We start from the raw sequence: 8,294 nt of genomic DNA, 5'->3' as shown, positions 1-8,294 counted from the left end.
AAATAAATAAATAAATAAATAAATAAATAAATAAATAAATAAATAAATAAATAAATAAATAAATAAATAAATAAATAAATAAATAAATAAATAAATAAATAAATAAATAAATAAATAAATAAATAAATAGAGCTGGGTAATACGGAGAGACCCATGGCATAGCTCTAAAGATTTCCCTTCTTCTATTTCTCATTATTCCGTTCCCTTCCCTTCCTTTCTCTGCCCTTCTGTTTAAATTTTTCATTAGGCAATTGTGTGCCATTAGCTGCAACTGGATACGTGCACTGAAACTTTGGTTTGTGCCAAAATCTCCACGGGGAACCAGACCAGCATGGCTGGAGAATCTTGAGACCTGGCAAAGAGCATTTTAGACAGAAAGAAACTATATACGGAGGCCATGAGTTGCAAATGAACTTGGGGTCCAAAGAAAAGAAGGACGATGACAATGGAGGTCTTTTAGGACCTCAAATCAAGGACCTCATAATGTCCCCTAAGGAATAAGGACCTTGCTCTGAGCTCAGATTCCTTGGTGGGGTTAATGGCAATTTTCTACCTGTCCATGTTACTGAATGTCACTGGCAGACATCCCTTATGGTTGCATCCCTCTCTCTACATATATAGTTTATTTCACGAGAGAGAGAAAAGAGACAGACAGACAGACAGACAGGTACGCTTGGTAGAGTCTCATCATGCCACAATCTCTCCGCCCAGCCTTCTAGCCAGCCAAGATGGTGGGCGGCGGGGCTGAGCATTCCCCTTCTTGTCTGCATCCTGTTCCACTGCCCTGGTGCCCTCACGGTGGCTTAATCCCATGGTTGGTACTGAGTGTCACAGGCAAGCTCAGCTGTGCTGCCACTGTGGGCAGGGAGCTTCAGTTCCCCTCCATGTGGTCTTCTGCATGAACTGCTGGGACGTCAGGGTGGTGGTTGAGTTCCAAAAGTAAGCATTCTGAGGGCACCAAGAAGAAATTGCATGACTTCTACGACCTCATTCTGGAGGTGGTTAACGTCATTTACACCACAGTCACAGGCCTCCCCAGGTTTAAGCGAGAGGGAGCATAGACCCTCCTCCTCTTAAGGAGTGCCAGTCCCATTGGAAGAACAGCATATGGGAATTTTGAAGCTGTACAGTAAGTGAACTAGCCAGCCGCTCACAGGAAACACATAGTCAAATTCATAGAAACAGGGAGCCAGCAGGTGTGTGGTGGTTAAGGTGCTGGACTTCCACGTGGTCAACCTTCATTTGAGTCCTAACCTGGAGGCCTCACCCTGGGCGTCTGTGTGTGTGTGCCCAAAATTCAGAAAGGAGAATGGAGGAAAAGGGGTTGTGGCAAGCTATCCCCTCTGGAGGGTGATTTCTTGCTTTCTGTCTCTCTGTCTTTCTCTGTCTCTCTGGCAAGCACACATGCCCTATACCAAAAACACTCTCAAAAAAAAAAAAAGATTAAATTGGTGAATTTTTATTGTGTGGATTTTACTATAATAACTATAAAAAATCATATGGCATGGGAGGTATCATCAGAACAATTTTTTAAAAGAACTACCTATTTCATTTTTATCTGTTATTATCACTTTTGCTATAGGGCATATGTGCTTACCATAGAGAGAGAGAGAGAAAGTGAAAAAGCAAGCCTCCAGGTCCAGGACTGAAACAGACCTGGCCATGTGGGAGTCCAGCACCTCAGCCATCATGCTATCTTCTGGTTCCCATCACAACCATTTTAATTTTTTTTTAATTTTTATTTTATTTATTTATTCTTTTTTTTTTTTTTGGAGAGGTTTTTGCTATTGGGCACATGCACTCACCTGACAGACAGAGAGACAGAGAGATAGAAAGCGAGAAATCACCCCCCAGGGAGGATGGACATACTGCAATCCCTTCTCCTCCATTCTTCTCTTGGGACCCTGGGCACGCACACACACACACCTGGCATGAGTTTTAAGCCACTGGTTCCAGGACGTGAACCGTGGTCTACTACATGGGAGTCCAGCAACATAGCCATTACGCTAACTGCTGGTCCCCCATCACAGCCATTTTTGAAACATACAAACTGCCACCCCCTCTTGGGAATGGTTACATAGACATCCACGTGGTAGCAGGATATCCTGACCTTTGATAGGGTGTGGCCCCCAAATTTTAAAAAAAAAATTTATTAAAAAAAAAGTATATCTACACGATGGAGTACTGTGCTATGTAGCTGTAAAAAAGTGTATCTGCACGATGGAGTACTGTGCTATGCAGCTGTAAAAAAGTGTATCTACATGATGGAGTACTGTGCTATGCAGCTGTAAAAAAGAACAGCTATGGGCCAGCAGGTAGTTCAGAGGCTAAGGCAGCTGGATCCCATATGGATAACCATGCGGTTCAAGTACCAGACTTGGTGGCTTGAAAATCACACCAGGCACATGTGTATGCATGCCCCAAATCCTGAGACAGTGGAGTAAAAGGGACTGTGTCATGGCCATCCCCCAGAGGGTGATCTCTCTCTCTCTCTCTCTCTCTCTCTCTCTCTCTATCTCTCTCTCTCTCTCTCCAGCAAGTACACACTCTTTATAGTAAAACCTAAAAGAAAAAACAAATAAAATATTTTTCCTTTTAATGAACTGATATAAGGTGCTTTCCAGGAAATATTAGGTGCAAAAGCATGGTTCAAAGTGCACACACACACTAACCTTTTGTGTAAGAAAAGAGAAATAAGAGAGTATATATGTAACTGTTTCCTTTTTGTAAAAAGAAACACAGGAAGGAATAAACTGGAGTCTACTATAGGGATGAAAAGGACTGAGGTGGGGGGAGGGATGTCAAAGTGACACTTTCCTGAGTATACCAATTTGTATCACTTTAACTTTGAAACTAAGTTGATGTTTTACATATTCAAAAACTAGTAAAAAGTAAAATGTAACAAGAAAGTTAAAAGCAAAGGCTAAAGTAAAATGCAAACAGTAACAAACGAACATCACTATATTTCAAATGAAAAACACACCACAATGTAAAGGGGGAAAAGGGACAGTATGGGACCAGCAGATGGCATAATGGTTACATCCCTGGACTCCCACATGACCGACTATGGTTCAAAACCTGGGCCCGGTGGCTTAAAACTCTCATCAGGCATGTGTGCTTGTGTGCCCAAAATCCTGAGGAGAACGGAGGAGAAGGGATTGCAGTGTGGCCACCCCCCTCAGGGGTGATTTCTTACTTTCTGTCCCTCTGTCTCTTGTGAGTACATGTGCCAGATAGCAAAAATCTCCCTCTTAAAATAAAATTTTAAAAAAGGATAGTTATATTTCAACATTTGAATACAATACTTCCACTAGATGCCAAACTATATTTTCCAGTTTTGGACAAAAAGCGTCATAAACAAATATCGGACTCTGGTTCAAAGGGTTATCATTATTTTTTTCCCCTATGTCAAAAAGGACATTTATTATTTTTTTATCATAACCTCTTATGCATTTTCATCAGATGTTGTGGACCAGGTGCTTTCTGGACTGCACCTTTCTGACCCTTCTGAGCTTTTGGAGGCAGTGCTGCCTTTTGACCTGCAGCTTTCTGAACAGGAACCTTCTGGACTGGTGTTCTTTATCATTTTTCTGGTACTTTGGTGGCAGAAGCAGCTGCTGCAGCTACAGCAGTAGCTGCACCCTTAGAAGCAGGTGCCTTTTTGGGAGAAGCTTTCAGGAGAGCTGCCTTTTTTTTAGAGAGAGAGAGAGACTTTCGCTATAGAGCAAGAAATCACCCTCAAGAGTGGATGGCCAAGCCACAGTCCCTTCTCCATTCTCTTGGGATTTTGGCCATGCACACACATGCCCCCAGTGTGAGGTTTAAGCCACCGGGTCTGGGACTCGAATCATGGTCAACTATGTGAGAGTCCAGCAACGTAACCATTACGCCATCTGCTGGTCCCCAGAAGAGCTGGTTTTGAAGCTTCTTATCTTCATTCTTGATTTTTTTCAGCTCCTCGTTTCCTTTGTCTTTATGACTTTAAAAATGATCGAAATTTGTCACTTTGGCTTTCCTTTCTCTGGCTTTGATCTTCTTGGCCCCTCGCGTGGCTGCCCATTTTGTACTGATGTCTGCCTTCTGCCAGGCTGGTCGTACTTCTGGCATGCATGATGAGGGAACTCAGGGATGAAGTCAGTGAGCTGCATGCATTTGAAAGGCATGACTGTCTCCTCACCTGAGTGCAAGACCCATCCACCAAAGCCCTGCGCTGATCAATAACATCTATAATTGCAGCCAGCTCTCTGGCATGAGGGCCGAAGGAAACAGGCCACTCAGCTGACCTCCATGACATGCCTGAATACCATGCTGCTGGTGGTCGGCGAGAAGGAAGAAGGGGCTAGCTTTTTTTTTTTTAATTGCCTGAGGGTTCATGAGAGGGCAGAGAGAAAGCATCCCTGAAGAGACGTGTCACACCACAATCCCTTCTCCTCCATCTCTCGATCCTGTCAGGATTCGGGGCATGCACACACACGCCATAGACCCTGGGGCTGGGATTCAAACTGTGGTTGGCCATGTGGGATGCGGCTCCCTTACCCACTAGGCTACAGAGAGGCATGGCTTACTGTTCTCTGAAATGGAACGAATTAGATGTTCTGAAACTACTTATTTATTGTAGGATTGAGCAAGTGAGTAAATACACGGAGGATAATGGGAGCCGTTTCTCTTTGTTGAAGGAAGGAGTTGTACTTATGAAAAGGGGAGAGACTAGGGTCAATCCTGTTATGCTAACATGCACTGGGCTCTTCGGTATGAACTGTTTAAACATTTAGATTTGGATGCATGTATGTATGCGTGTGGTTTCTTTGTTTCTCTTTTGTGATCCAGTCAGCAGTAAGGGCAAAGACAGTTCCCCCCAACAGGCATGCCCAACATCCAGATCCTGGTTTCTAAATATCTCCACTAAGAGAAGCCAGAAAAGCAGGGTTGTTGCTGTGCCAGAAAGTAAGAAAGTGGTTCAAGTCCCAGAGCCAGGGGCTTGAAACTCATGCCAGGCACATGGGCATGTGTGCTCAAGATCTCAAGAGAATGAAGGAGAAGGGATTGTGGCGTGGCCATCCCCCATGAGGGTGATTTCTCACTTTCCATCTCTGTCTTTCTGGTGAGTGCATGCACCCTATAGCAAAACTCTCTCTAAAAATAATAACAATAATAATCATAATAACAGAATATTAATTGGGTAAAATAAGCACATGTAGGGCCACACTGATATAACTTGATAAGTAAATGAGAAAGAAAAACTCTCCCATATAATATTGATAGGATACTAAGTAACAAATAGAGGTAGAATGATGGAATTAGGAAAATTGCCATTTTTGCAACCACCATAATAATAATTTCTTCAGCCATGAATCAGTGTTGGATTCAAAAAAGTTACGGGTAAGAGTTTGATGAAGAAGCACCATATAATCTCTGAGTATCCCATTACGAATTACTCACTACCAAGGGAAAAGGTTACTTTAGTGTGGGTGAACCTCATGAATACTATCTTAACTAACTAACCAAAGATAACATTACTTTAATTACATGTAATAAATGGAACAAACTGACATCACGATTTTTTGATATGATGCTCTAAAAAAGACATCACATCTTTTCCAGTCAACATAACTAAATCTAATTATGAGAACACACTTTATGAATACAAATTGAGGTATATTCTCAAAAGTAACTGTCATTTAGAAAGGTAATGAAAAGCTGAGGAACCATTTCTAAAGAAGACAAGATCTAGGAGAGGCCTGGGTCTGTGGGACAGAAGTAACCTGCTGGAGAAGCAGGATCCCACAAGAGGACCATGGCTCAGAGCCCTGGCCTGGTCACCCTGAAACAAGCCAGGCCTGTGGGTGAGTTCCCAAAGGTGTGACAGGCTGGAGGACCAGAGGAAGGGGATGGCACCCTGACCAGACCCTGGGGAGGGTGCTGGCTTCCCTCTCTGTCTCTCTCTCACGTGTGCACATATGCTATCATGAATAAAGGAAAATATTTAAAAAGAGATATGACACATAAATAATCCTAGATGATTCCCAGACCAGTTGACTGAGCCAAACATAGCTATGAAGAACATTTTGGGGACACATGATGAAACGTGAGCATAAACTGTGGGTCTTCAAAAATTCCCGAATTTTCTTCTGTATCTCAATAATTTTTTTCACAGTGCCCCTGGGCCAAAAGGAACAGGTAGGTCCAAACAACGTATTAAGCATTTAATGCCTGACAATCGGGTAGTCCTTTGAAAGTATAATACATGTAAACTGAAAGAAAAACAGCATTTCGATCACCTTGTTAAATGACATTACTTGCCAGGGGTATGTGTGCACCTGTTAGGCATTGCACTTCTCAGTCCTTTGAGACTGGCTCATCTCAAATCAGACTGGGCAAGGCCGCCCACATCTTGGCTCCTCACTGATGTGGGCACCACGCTTTTCATCACAGCCGCAGCGAAACCTTAGTGTCGCTAAGATGAGAATCAGGGTCGATGGTGCCATCTATCGTTGAAACTGAAAACTGCCTCAAGCTAGTTTTTTTGTGGTCTTCACGTTTCATTTTGTTTGGCTTGAAGTTTTAGAATACAAACTATCCCACAAGTAAGTCCTGGGATTTCATTGTGGGGCTGTGGGAAACCTTGGTGCAGTCTGAGAACAGTATTGTACAATAGTGCTGTATCAATGTTGCATTTCTTAATTTTGATGAATACACTGTTACTGTGTGGAAGCATCCTTGTGTAGAGGAAATACACATTGAAGTATTTATAGATAGAGAAAGATGTCTTAAAGTTAATATTCAATGATTCAGAAAAATATGTATTTACATTTGTATATGCATAGAAAGAGCAAGCACAACTGATACATGAGGCAAAATGTTAACAATTGCTAAATCTGGATAAAGAATATACATAATATTTTTAACTGCTCTTGAAACTTTTCTGCATGAAATGATATCAAAATAGGTTTTGTTTTTGTTTTTGAGAGAATTTTGCTGTAAGGCATGTATGCTCGCCAGAGAGACAGAGAAACAGAAAGCAAAAAAATCACCCTCCAGGGGGATGGCCATGCTGCAATCCCTTCTCCATTCTCCATTCAGGATCTTGGGCAAACAAATACATGCCTGGCATGAGTTGCAAGCTGCTGGGTCCAGAACTCGAACTGTGACTGACTATGAGGGAGTACAGTGACATAACTCCTATGCCATCTGCAGATCCCTCAAAATAAAGAGTTTTAAAAGGTAAGATGCTGGGGCTGGCAGGTGGCATTGGCAGCTAAGGGTGTTGGACTCCCACATGGCTGACTGTGGTTTGAGTTCTGGACCTGGAGACTTGCTTTCTCACTTTCTCTCTCTCTCTCTCCCCCCTCCCTCTCTAGTCAAATCAAAATAAATAAGTAAAGTTAAAGAATTATTTTTTAAAAGGTGAAATACTATACTACACCTTAAAATATATATTGGGTTGCTGGAAAAGTCGTGATGCATTTTTCCATAGAAAACATCAAGATTTTGCCAGCGACCTGATACTGATGTAGTAAAACCACTGGAAACCAAAGCACCAGCATAGATGCTTGTAACCTGCTAGAGAGAGGGCGGGGGGAAATATTAGAGAAGGGTACACATAGTATTGGTGATGTTTCATTTACATACTAGTTTGCTATAGGGCATGGATTTTTGTTTATTTGTTTGCAATAGGGCAGGTGTACTCACCAGTGAGACAGAGAGAGAAAGTGAGAAATCACCCCCCAGGAAGGATGGCCACATGGCAATCCCTTCTTCTCCATTCTCCTCTTGGGATTTGGGCATGCACACACATGCACCTAGTATAATTCTGAAGCTGCCAGATCTGGGACTCCATTCGCATAGTCAGCCATGTGGGGATTCAGTTGCCTTAACCTCCATGCCACCTGCTGACTTGATGTTTTATTTCTTAAGCTGTGGGAGGGGTGGACTTAGAGCTATTCGTTACATTATTCTTTGTACTTTAAGTATGTCCAGTGTAGCTCATAATTTGCTTTTTAAAATACACATTTACGATCTGTACAGTCTTTTGTAATACTTAAAAATGAAACTCACGAGTACATGAAAGCGTGCGTGTGCTGTTATTGGTAGAGTACTATGTCCTTCCTGTGCTTTATCTCCCACTACCCTGACCACTCACACGCCGACGTCATACAACAGAAAGTCCAAGGGCTGACGCCAAACTCACGCTCACAGCATACCCTCCACATCCACATACACACAGCTCGCAGCGTGCCCTCCACATCCACATACACACAGCTCGCAGCGTGCACTCCACATCCACATACACACAG

At 42.6% G+C, this 8,294-nt stretch overlaps 1 pseudogene; it reads right to left on the bottom strand.

Moving 5' to 3' along the window:
• Positions 1-3,435: 3,435 nt before the first annotated feature.
• On the bottom strand, positions 3,436-4,307 carry LOC102495686 (60S ribosomal protein L14 pseudogene; annotated as a pseudogene).
• Between the last annotated feature and the right edge of the window lie 3,987 nt (positions 4,308-8,294).

The sequence above is a fragment of the Tupaia chinensis genome, unplaced genomic scaffold (assembly GCF_000334495.1).
Source record: "Tupaia chinensis unplaced genomic scaffold, TupChi_1.0 Scaffold000207_1, whole genome shotgun sequence".
Taxonomy (NCBI): Eukaryota; Metazoa; Chordata; class Mammalia; order Scandentia; family Tupaiidae; genus Tupaia; species Tupaia belangeri.
This window is presented reverse-complemented; position numbering and strand designations above follow the sequence as displayed.